Source organism: Schistocerca piceifrons, unplaced genomic scaffold, assembly GCF_021461385.2.
Source record: "Schistocerca piceifrons isolate TAMUIC-IGC-003096 unplaced genomic scaffold, iqSchPice1.1 HiC_scaffold_1494, whole genome shotgun sequence".
NCBI classification, from domain to species: Eukaryota; Metazoa; Arthropoda; class Insecta; order Orthoptera; family Acrididae; genus Schistocerca; species Schistocerca piceifrons.
Genome location: NW_025727340.1, coordinates 64,446 through 76,803, shown reverse-complemented (window position 1 = coordinate 76,803; position 12,358 = coordinate 64,446).

Genomic DNA, 12,358 nt, shown 5'->3' with positions numbered 1-12,358 from the left:
AATCATAGAAAGAGAGAGTGTCAGTCCTCTTGTACTTAAGTCGGCATTGTGCCATTTGTAATAAATTTGGATGCAATTTCTGTGTTTCAACGTCAATAAGAAGGCCAAGGGATACAACAAACCGGAAGTGAAGCATCGGAATCCTAAACTGGCCTCACAGGAGAGGTTCAAATCATAGAGAGTTAGAGCGTTAGAGTGACAGTCCTCTTGTACTTAAGTCGGCATTGTGCCTTTTGTATTAAATTCGGATGTAATTTCTGTGTTTCTTCGTCAATATGAAGGTGCAAGGTATACAGTAAACCTGAAGTGAAGCATCGGAATCTAATACTGGACTCACAGGAGAGGTTCAAATCTTAGAAAGTAAGAGTATCAGTCCTCTTGTACTTAAGTCGGCATTGTGCCATTTGTATTGAATTCGGATGCAATTTCTGTGTTTCATCATCAATAAGAAGGTCCAAGGGATACAGTAAACCTGAAGTGAAGCATCGGAATCCTAAACTGGACTCACAGGAGAGGTTCAAATCATAGAGGGTTAGAGCGTTAAAGTGTCAGTCCTCTTGTACTTAAGTCGGCATTGTGCCTTTTGTATTAAATTCGGATGCAATTTCTGTGTTTCATCGTCAATATGAAGGTGCAAGGTATACAGTAAAACTGAAGTGAAGCTTGGGTATCTAAAACTGGACTCACAGGAGAGGTTCAAATCATAGAAAGTAAGTGTGTCAGTCCTCTAGTACTTAAGTCGGCATTTTGCCATTTGTATTAAATTCGGATGCAATTTCTGTGTTTCATCGTCAATAAGAAGGTCCAAGGGATACAGTATACCTTAAGGGAAGCATCGGAATCTAAAACTGGACCCACAAGAGAGGATCAAATCATAGAATGTTAAAGTGTCAGTCCTCTTTTACTTAAGTCGGCATTGTGCATTTTGAATTTAATTCCGATGCAATTTCTGTGTTTCATCGTCAATAAGAAGGTGCAAGGTATACAGTAAACCTGAAGTGAAGCTTCGGGATCTAAAACTGGACTCACAGGAGAGGTTCAAATCATGGAAAGTGAGAGTGTCAGTCCTCTTGTATATAAGTCGCCATTGTGCCTTTTGTATTAAATTTGGATGCAGTTTCTGTGTTTCATCGTCATTAAGAAGGTCCAAGGGATACAGTACACCTGAATTGAAGCATCGGAATCTAAAACTGGACTCACAGGAGAGTTTCAAATTATAGAAAGTGAGAGTGTCAGTCCTCTTGTAATTAAGTCGGTATTATATCATTTGTATCAAATTCGGATGCAATTTCTGTGTTTCATCGTAAATAAGAAGGTGCAAGGTATACAGTAAACCTGAAGTGAAGCATCGGAATCTAAAACTGGACTCACAGGAGAGGTTCAAATCATAGAAAGTGAGAGTGTCAGTCCTCTAGTACTTAGGTCGGCATTGTGCCATTCGTATTAAATTCCGATGCAATTTCTGTGTCTCATCGTCAATAAGAAGCTGCAAGGTATACAGTAAACCTGAAGTGAAGCATCGGAATCTAAAACTGGTCTCACAGGAGAGGTTCAAATCATGGAAAGTGAGAGTGTCAGTCCTCTTGTACTTAAGTCGGCATTGTGCGTTTTGTATTAAATTCGGATGCAATTTCTGTGTTTCATCGTCAATAAGAAGGTCCAAGGGATACAGTAAACCTGAAGTGAAGCATCGGAATCTAAAACTGGACTCACAGGAGAGGTTCAAATCATAGAAAGTTAGAGTGTCAGTCCACTTGTACTTAAGTCGGCATTGTGCGTTTTGAATTTAATTCCGATGCAATTTCTCTGTTTCATCGTTAATAAGAAGGTGCAAGGTATACAGTAAACCTGAAGTGAAGCATCGGAATCTAAAACTGAACTCACAGGAGAGGTTAAATCATAGAGAGTCAGTCCTTTTGTACTTAAGTCGGCATTGTGGCATTTGTATTAAATTTGGATGCAATTTCTGTGTTTAATCGTCAATAAGAAGGTCCAAGGGATACAGTAAACCTGAAGTGAAGCATCGGAATCTAAAACTGGACTCACAGGAGAGGTTCAAATCATAGAAACTTATAGTGTTACTCCTCTTTTACCTAAGTCGGTATTGTGAGTTTTGTATTAAATTCGGATGCAATTTCTGTGTTTCATCGTCAATAAGAAGGTCCAAGGGATACAGTAAACCTGAAGTGAAGCATTGGAATCTAAAACTAGAATCACAGGAGAGGTTCAAATCATAGAAAGTTAGAGTGTCAGTCCACTTGTACTTAAGTCGGCATTGTGCGTTTTGAATTTAATTCCGATGCAATTTCTCTGTTTCATCGTTAATAAGAAGGTGCAAGGTATACAGTAAACCTGAAGTGAAGCATCGGAATCTAAAACTGAACTCACAGGAGAGGTTAAATCATAGAAAGAGAGAGTGTCAGTCCTTTTGTACTTAAGTCGGCATTGTGCCATTTGTATTAAATTTGGATGCAATTTCTGTGTTTCATCGTCAATAAGAAGGTCGAAGCGATACAATAAACCGGAAGTAAAGCATCGGAATCCTAAACTGGCCTCACAGGAGAGGTTCAAATCATAGAGAGTTAGAGCGTTAGAGTGTCAGTCCTCTTGTACTTAAGTCGGTATTGTGCCTTTTGTATTAAATTCGGATGCAATTTCTGTGTTTCATCGTCAATAAGAAGGTCCAAGGGATACAGCAAACCTGAAGTGAAGCATCGGAATCTAAAATTGGACTCAAAGGAGAGGTTCAAATCATAGAAAGTTGAAGTGTCAGTCCTCTTGTACTTAAGTCGGCATTGTGCCTTTTGAACTTAATTCCGATGCAATTTCTGTGTTTCATCGTCAATAAGAAGGTGCAAGGTATACAGTAAACCTGAAGTGAAGCATCGGAATCTAAAACTGGACTCACAGGAGAGGTTCAAATCATAAAAAGTAAGAGTGTCAGTCCTCTAGTACTTAAGTCGGCATTGTGTCATTTGTATTAAATTCGGATGCAATTTCTGTGATTCATCGTCAATAAGAAGGTCCAAGGGATACAGTAAACCTGAAGTGAAGCATCGGAATCCTAAACTGGACTCACAGGAGAGGTTCAAATCATAGAGAGTTAGAGCGTTAGAGTGTCAGTCCTCTTGTACTTAAGTCGGCATTGTGCCTTTTGTATTAAATTCGGATGCAATTTCTGTGTTTCATCGTCAATATGAAGGTGCAAGGTATACAGTAAAACTGAAGTGAAGCATGGGTATCTAAAACTGGACTCACAGGAGAGGTTCAAATCATAGAAAGTAAGTCTGTCAGTCCTCTAGTACTTAAGTCGGCATTGTGCCATTTGTATTAAATTCGGATGCAATTTCTGAGTTTCATCGTCAATAAGAAGGTCCTAGGGATACAGTATACCTTAAGGGAAGCATCGGAATCTAAAACTAGACCCACAGGAGAGGATCAAATCATGGAATGTTAGAGAGTCAGTCCTCTTTTACTTAAGTCGGCATTGTGCGTTTTGTATTAAATTCGGATGCAATTTCTGTGTTTAATCGTCAATAAGAAGGTCCAAGGGATACAGTAAACCTGAAGTGAAGCATCGGAATCTAAAACCAGACTCACAGGAGAGGTTCAAATCATGGAAAGTGAGAGTGTCAGTCTTTTTGTGCTTAAGTCGGCACTGTGCCTTTTGAATTTAATTCCGATGCAATTTCTGTGTTCCATCGTCAATAAGAAGGTGCAAGGTATACAGTAAAGCTGAAGTGAAACATCGGAATCTAAAACTGGACTCACAGGAGAGGTTCAAATCATAGAAAGTGAGAGTGTTAGTCCTCTTGTACTTAAGTTGGCATTGTGCCATTTGTATTAAATTCGGATGCAATTTCTGTGTCTCATCGTCAATAAGGAGGTCCAAGGGATACAGTAAACCTGAAGTGAAGTATCGGAATCTAAAACTGGACTCACAGGAGAGGTTCAATTCATAGAAAGTTAGAGTGTCAGTCCTCTTTTACTTAAGTCGGCATTGTGCCTATTGAATTTAATTCCGATGCAATTTCTTTGTTTCATCGTCAATAAGAAGTAGCAAGGTATACAGTAAACCTGAAGTGAAGCATCAGAAGCTAAAACTGGACTCACAGGAGAGGTTCAAATCATAGAAAGTGAGAGTGTTAGTCCTCTTGTACTTAAGTCGGCATTGTGCCATTTGTATTAAATCGGATGCAATTTCTGTGTTTCATCGTCAATAAGAAGTTCCAAGGAATACAGTATACCTGTAGTGAAGCATCGGAATCTAAAACTGGACTCACAGGACAGGTTCAAATCATAGAAAGTGACAGTGTCAGTCCTCTTGTAATTAAGTCGACATTATGCCTTTTGTATATACTTCGGATTCAATTTCAGTGTTTCATCGTCAATAAGAAGGTCCAAGGGATACAGTAAACCAGAAGTGAAGCTACGGAATCTAAAACTGGACTCACAGGAGAGGTTCAAATCATAGAAAGTGAGAGCGTCAGTCCTCTTGTACTTAAGTCGGCATTGTGCCTTTTGAATTTAATTCCGATGCAATTTGTGTGTTTCATCGTCAATAAGAAGGTGCAAGGTATACAGTAAACCTGAAGTGAAGCTTCGGAATCTAAAACTGGACTCACAGGAGAGGTTGAAATCATGGAAAGTGAGAGTGTCAGTCCTCTTGTACATAAGTCGCCATTGTGCCTTTTGTATTAAATTTGGATGCAGTTTCCGTGTTTCATCGTCATTAAGAAAGTCCAAGGGATACAGTACACCTGAAGTGAAGCATCGGAATCTAAAACTGGACTCACAGGAGAGTTTCAAATCATAGAAAGTGAGAGTGTCAGTCCTCTTGTAATTATGTCGGCATTATATCATTTGCATAAAATTCGGATGCAATTTCTGTGTTTCATCGTAAATAAGAAGGTGCAAGGTATACAGTAAACCTGAAGTGAAGCATCGGAATATAAAACTGGACTCACAGGAGAAGTTCAAATCATAGAAAGTTAGCGACTCACTCCTGTTGCACTTAAGTCGGTATTGTGCCTTTTGTATTAAATTCGGATGCAATTTCTGTGTTTCATCGTCAATAAGAAGGTCCAAGGGATACAGCAAACCTGAAGTGAAGCATCGGAATCTAAAATTAGACTCAAAGGAGAGGTTCAAATCATAGAAAGTTGAAGTGTCAGTCCTCTTGTACTTAAGTCGGCATTGTGCCTTTTGAATTTAATTCCGATGCAATTTCTGTGTTTCATCGTCAATAAGAAGGTGCAAGGTATACAGCAAACCTGAAGTGAAGATTCGGAATCTAAAATGGGACTCACAGGAGAGGTGCAAATCATTGAAAGTGAGAGTGTCAGTCCTCTTGTACTTAAGTCGGCATTGTGCCATTTGAATTAAATTCGGATGCAATTTCTGTGTTTCATCGTCAATAAGAAGGTCCAAGGGATACAGTAAACCTAAAGTGAAGCATCGGAATCCTAAACTGGACTCACAGGAGAGGTTCAAATCATAGAAAGTGAGAGTGTCAGACCTCTTGTAATTAAGTCGGCATTATGCCATTTGCATTAAATTCGGATGCAATTTCTGTGTTTCATCGTCAATAAGAAGGTCCAAGGGATACAGTAACCCTGAAGTGAAGCATCGTAAACTAAAACTGGACTCACAGGAGAGGTTCAAATCATAGAAAGTTATAGTGTCACTCCTCTTGTACTTAAGTCGGCATTGTGCCATTTGTATTAAATTTGGATGCAATTTCTGTGTTTCATCGTCAACAAGAAGGTCCAAGGGATACAGTAAACCGGAAGTGAAGCATAGGAATCCTAAACTGGACTCACAGGAGAGGTTCAAATCATAGAGATTTAGAGCGTTAGAGTGTCGGTCCTCTTGTACTTGAGTCAGCATTGTGCGTTTTGTATTAAATTCGGATGCAATTTCTGTGTTTAATCGTCAATAAGAAGGTGCAAGGTATACAGTAAACCTGAAGTGAAGCATCGGAATCTAAAACTGGACTCAAAGGAGAGGTTCAAATCATAGAAAGTGAGAGTGTTAGTCCTCTTGTACTTAAGTCGGCATTGTGCCATTTGTATTAAATTCGGATGCAATTTCTGTGTTTCATCGTCAATAAGAAGGTCCAAGGGATACAGCAAACCTGAAGTGAAGCATCGGAATCTAAAATTGGACTCAAAGGAGAGGTTCAAATCATAGAAAGTTGAAGTGTCAGTCCTCTTGTACTTAAGTCGGCATTGTGCCTTTTGAATTTAATTCCGATGCAATTTCTGTGTTTCATCGTCAATAAGAAGGTGCAAGGTATACAGTAGACCTGAAGTGAAGCATCGGAATCTAAAACGGGACTCACAGGAGAGGTGCAAATCATAGAAATTGAGAGTGTCAGTCCTCTTGTACTTAAGTCGGCATTGTGCCATTTGAATTAAATTCGGATGCAATTTCTGTGTTTCATCGTCAATAAGAAGGTCCAAGGGATACAGTAAACCTGAAGTGAAGCATCGGAATCTAAAACTGGACTCACAGGAGAGGTTCAAATCATAGAAAGTGAGAGTGTCAGACCTCTAGTAATTAAGTCGGCATTATGCCATTTGTATTAAATTCGGATGGAATATCTGTGTTTCATCGTCAATAAGAAGGTCCAAGGGATACAGTAAACCTGAAGTGAAGCATCGGAATCTAAAACTGGACTCACAGGAGAGGTTCAAATCATAGAAAGTTATAGTGTCACTCCTCTTGTACCTAAGTCGGAATTGTGACTTTTATATTATATTCGGATGCAATTTCTGTGTTTCATCGTCAATAAGAAGGTCCAAGGGATACAGTAAACCTGAAGTGAAGCATTGGAATCTAAAACTGGACTCACAGGAGAGTTTCAAATCGTAGAAAGTTAGAGTGTCAGTCCACTTGTACTTAAGTCGGCATTGTGCGTTTGGAATTTAATTCCGATGCAATTTCTCTGTTTCATCGTTAATAAGAAGGTGCAAGGTATACAGTAAACCTGAAGTGAAGCATCGGAATCTAATACTGAACTCACAGGAGAGGTTCAAATCATAAAAAGTAAGAGTGTCAGTCCTCTAGTACTTAAGTCGGCATTGTGCCATTTGTATTAAATTCGGATGCAATTTCTGTGATTCATCGTCAATAAGAAGGTCCAAGGGATACAGTAAACCTGAAGTGAAGCATCGGAATCATAAACTGGACTCACAGGAGAGGTTCAAATCATAGAGAGTTAGAGCGTTAGAGTGTCAGTCCTCTTGTACTTAAGTCGGCATTGTGCCTTTTGTATTAAATTCGGATGCAATATCTGTGTTTCATCGTCAATATGAAGGTGCAAGGTATACAGTAAAACTGAAGTGAAGCATGGGTATCTAAAACTGGACTCACAGGAGAGGTTCAAATCATAGAAAGTAAGTGTGTCAGTCCTCTAGTACTTAAGTCGGCATTGTGCCATTTGTATTAAATTCGGATGCAATTTCTGAGTTTCATCGTCAATAAGAAGGTCCTAGGGATACAGTATACCTTAAGGGAAGCATCGGAATCTAAAACTGGACCCACAGGAGAGGATCAAATCATGGAATGTTAGAGAGTCAGTCCTCTTTTACTTAAGTCGGCATTGTGCGTTTTGTATTAAATTCGGATGCAATTTCTGTGTTTAATCGTCAATAAGAAGGTCCAAGGGATACAGTAAACCTGAAGTGAAGCATCGGAATCTAAAACCAGACTCACAGGAGAGGTTCAAATCATAGAAAGTTAGAGTGTCAGTCCTCTTTTACTTAAGTCGGCATTGTGCCTATTGAATTTAATTCCGATGCAATTTCTGTGTTCCATCGTCAATAAGAAGGTGCAAGGTATACAGTAAAGCTGAAGTGAAACATCGGAATCTAAAACTGGACTCACAGGAGAGGTTCAAATCATAGAAAGTGAGAGTGTTATTCCTCTTGTACTTAAGTTGGCATTGTGCCATTTGTATTAAATTCGGATGCAATTTCTGTGTCTCATCGTCAATAAGGAGGTCCAAGGGATACAGTAAACCTGAAGTGAAGTATCGGAATCTAAAACTGGACTCACAGGAGAGGTTCAATTCATAGAAAGTTAGAGTGTCAGTCCTCTTTTACTTAAGTCGGCATTGTGCCTATTGAATTTAATTCCGATGCAATTTCTTTGTTTCATCGTCAATAAGAAGTAGCAAGGTATACAGTAAACCTGAAGTGAAGCATCAGAAGCAAAAACTGGACTCACAGGAGAGGTTCAAATCATAGAAAGTGAGAGTGTTAGTCCTCTTGTACTTAAGTCGGCATTGTGCCATTTGTATTAAATCGGATGCAATTTCTGTGTTTCATCGTCAATAAGAAGTTCCAAGGAATACAGTATACCTGTAGTGAAGCATCGGAATCTAAAACTGGACTCACAGGACAGGTTCAAATCATAGAAAGTGACAGTGTCAGTCCTCTTGTAATTAAGTCGACATTATGCCTTTTGTATATACTTCGGATTCAATTTCACCGTTTCATCGTCAATAAGAAGGTCCAAGGGATACAGTAAACCAGAAGTGAAGCTTCGGAATCTAAAACTGGACTCACAGGAGAGGTTCAAATCATAGAAAGTGAGGGCGTCAGTCCTCTTGTACTTAAGTCGGCATTGTGCCTTTTGAATTTAATTCCGATGCAATTTGTGTGTTTCATCGTCAATAAGAAGGTGCAAGGTATACAGTAAACCTGAAGTGAAGCTTCGGAATCTAAAACTGGACTCACAGGAGAGGTTGAAATCATGGAAATTGAGAGTGTCAGTCCTCTTGTACATAAGTCGCCATTGTGCCTTTTGTATTAAATTTGGATGCAGTTTCTGTGTTTCATCGTCATTAAGAAAGTCCAAGGGATACAGTACACCTGAAGTGAAGCATCGGAATCTAAAACTGGACTCACAGGAGAGTTTCAAATCATAGAAAGTGAGAGTGTCAGTCCTCTTGTAATTATGTCGGCATTATATCATTTGCATAAAATTCGGATGCAATTTCTGTGTTTCATCGTAAATAAGAAGGTGCAAGGTATACAGTAAACCTGAAGTGAAGCATCGGAATATAAAACTGGACTCACAGGAGATGTTCAAATCATAGAAAGTTAGCGACTCACTCCTGTTGCACTTAAGTCGGTACTGTGCCTTTTGTATTAAATTCGGATGCAATTTCTGTGTTTCATCGTCAATAACAAGGTCCAAGGGATACAGCAAACCTGAAGTGAAGCATCGGAATCTAAAATTAGACTCAAAGGAGAGGTTCAAATCATAGAAAGTTGAAGTGTCAGTCCTCTTGTACTTAAGTCGGCATTGTGCCTTTTGAATTTAATTCCGATGCAATTTCTGTGTTTCATCGTCAATAAGAAGGTGCAAGGTATACAGCAAACCTGAAGTGAAGATTCGGAATCTAAAATGGGACTCACAGGAGAGGTGCAAATCATTGAAAGTGAGAGTGTCAGTCCTCTTGTACTTAAGTCGGCATTGTGCCATTTGTATTAAATTCCGATGCAATTTCTGTGTCTCATCGTCAATAAGAAGCTGCAAGGTATACAGTAAACCTGAAGTGAAGCATCGGAATCTAAAACTGGACTCACAGGAGAGGTTCAAATCATAGAAAGTGAGGGTGTCAGTCCTCTTGTTCTTAAGTCGGCATTGTGCCATTTGAATTAAATTCGGATGCAATTTCTGTGTTTCCTCGTCAATAAGAAGGTCCAAGGGATACAGTAAACCTGAAGTGAAGCATCGGAATCTAAAACTGGACTCACAGGAGAGGTTCAAATCATAGAAAGTGAGAGTGTCAGACCTCTTGTAATTAAGTCGGCATTATGCCATTTGTATTAAATTCGGATGCAATTTCTGTGTTTCATCGTCAATAAGAAGGTCCAAGGGATACAGTAACCCTGAAGTGAAGCATCGGAAACTAAAACTGGACTCACAGGAGAGGTTCAAATCATAGAAAGTTATAGTGTCACTCCTCTTGTACTTAAGTCGGCATTGTGCCATTTGTATTAAATTTGGATGCAATTTCTGTGTTTCATCGTCAACAAGAAGGTCCAAGGGATACAGTAAACCGGAAGTGAAGCATAGGAATCCTAAACTGGACTCACAGGAGAGGTTCAAATTATAGAGATTTAGAGCGTTAGAGTGTCGGTCCTCTTGTACTTAAGTCGGCATTGTGCCTTTTGTATTAAATTCGGATGCAATTTCTGTGTTTCATCGTCAATATGAAGGTGCAAGGTATACAGTAAAACTGAAGTGAAGCATGGGTATTTAAAACTGGACTCACAGGAGAGGTTCAAATCATAGAAAGTAAGTGTGTCAGTCCTCTAGTACTTAAGTCGGCATTGTGCCATTTGTATTAAATTCGGATGCAATTTCTGTGTTTCATCGTCAATAAGAAGGTCCAAGGGATACAGTATACCTTAAGGGAAGCATCGGAATCTAAAACTGGACCCACAGGAGAGGATCAAATCATAGAACGTTAGAGTGTCAGTCCTCTTTTACTTAAGTCGGCATTGTGCGTTTTGTATTAAATTCGGATGCAATTTCTGTGTTTAATCGTCAATAAGAAGGTCCAAGGGATACAGTAAACCTGAAGTGAAGCATCGGAATCTAAAACCAGACTCACAGGAGAGGTTCAAATCATGGAAAGTGAGAGTGTCAGTCTTTTTGTGCTTAAGTCGGCACTGTGCCTTTTGAATTTAATTCCGATGCAATTTCTGTGTTCCATCGTCAATAAGAAGGTGCAAGGTATACAGTAAACCTGAAGTGAAGCATCGGAATCTAAAACTGGACTCAAAGGAGAGGTTCAAATCATAGAAAGTGAGAGTGTTAGTCCTCTTGTACTTAAGTCGGCATTGTGCCATTTGTATTAAATTCGGATGCAATTTCTGTGTTTCATCGTCAATAAGATGGTCCAAGGGATACAGCAAACCTGAAGTGAAGCATCGGAATCTAAAATTGGACTCAAAGGAGAGGTTCAAATCATAGAAAGTTGAAGTGTCAGTCCTCTTGTACTTAAGTCGGCATTGTGCCTTTTGAATTTAATTCCGATGCAATTTCTGTGTTTCATCGTCAATAAGAAGGTGCAAGGTATACAGTAGACCTGAAGTGAAGCATCGGAATCTAAAACGGGACTCACAGGAGAGGTGCAAATCATAGAAATTGAGAGTGTCAGTCCTCTTGTACTTAAGTCGGCATTGTGCCATTTGAATTAAATTCGGGTGCAATTTCTGTGTTTCATCGTCAATAAGAAGGTCCAAGGGATACAGTAAACCTGAAGTGAAGCATCGGAATCTAAAACTGGACTCACAGGAGAGGTTCAAATCATAGAAAGTGAGAGTGTCAGACCTCTTGTAATTAAGTCGGCATTATGCCATTTGTATTAAATTCGGATGGAATATCTGTGTTTCATCGTTAATAAGAAGGTCCAAGGCATACAGTAAACCTGAAGTGAAGCATCGGAATCTAAAACTGGACTCACAGGAGAGGTTCAAATCATAGAAAGTTATAGTGTCACTCCTCTTGTACCTAAGTCGGAATTGTGACTTTTATATTATATTCGGATGCAATTTCTGTGTTTCATCGTCAATAAGAAGGTCCAAGGGATACAGTAAACCTGAAGTGAAGCATCGGAATCTAAAACCAGACTCACAGGAGAGGTCAAAACATGGAAAGTGAGAGTGTCAGTCTTTTTGTGCTTAAGTCGGCACTGTGCCTTTTGAATTTAATTCCGATGCAATTTCTGTGTTTCATCGTCAATAAGAAGGTGCAAGGTATACAGCAAACCTGAAGTGAAGATTCGGAATCTAAAATGGGACTCACAGGAGAGGTGCAAATCATTGAAAGTGAGAGTGTCAGTCCTCTTGTACTTAAGTCGGCATTGTGCCATTTGTATTAAATTCCGATGCAATTTCTGTGTCTCATCGTCAATAAGAAGCTGCAAGGTATACAGTAAACCTGAAGTGAAGCATCGGAATCTAAAACTGGACTCACAGGAGAGGTTCAAATCATAGAAAGTGAGGGTGTCAGTCCTCTTGTTCTTAAGTCGGCATTGTGCCATTTGAATTAAATTCGGATGCAATTTCTGTGTTTCATCGTCAATAAGAAGGTCCAAGGGATACAGTAAACCTGAAGTGAAGCATCGGAATCTAAAGCTGGACTCACAGGAGAGGTTCAAATCATAGAAAGTGAGAGTGTCAGAACTCTTGTAATTAAGTCGGCATTATGCCATTTGTATTAAATTCGGATGCAATTTCTGTGTTTCATCGTCAATAAGAAGGTCCAAGGGATACAGTAACCCTGAAGTGAAGCATCGGAAACTAAAACTGGACTCACAGGAGAGGTTCAAATC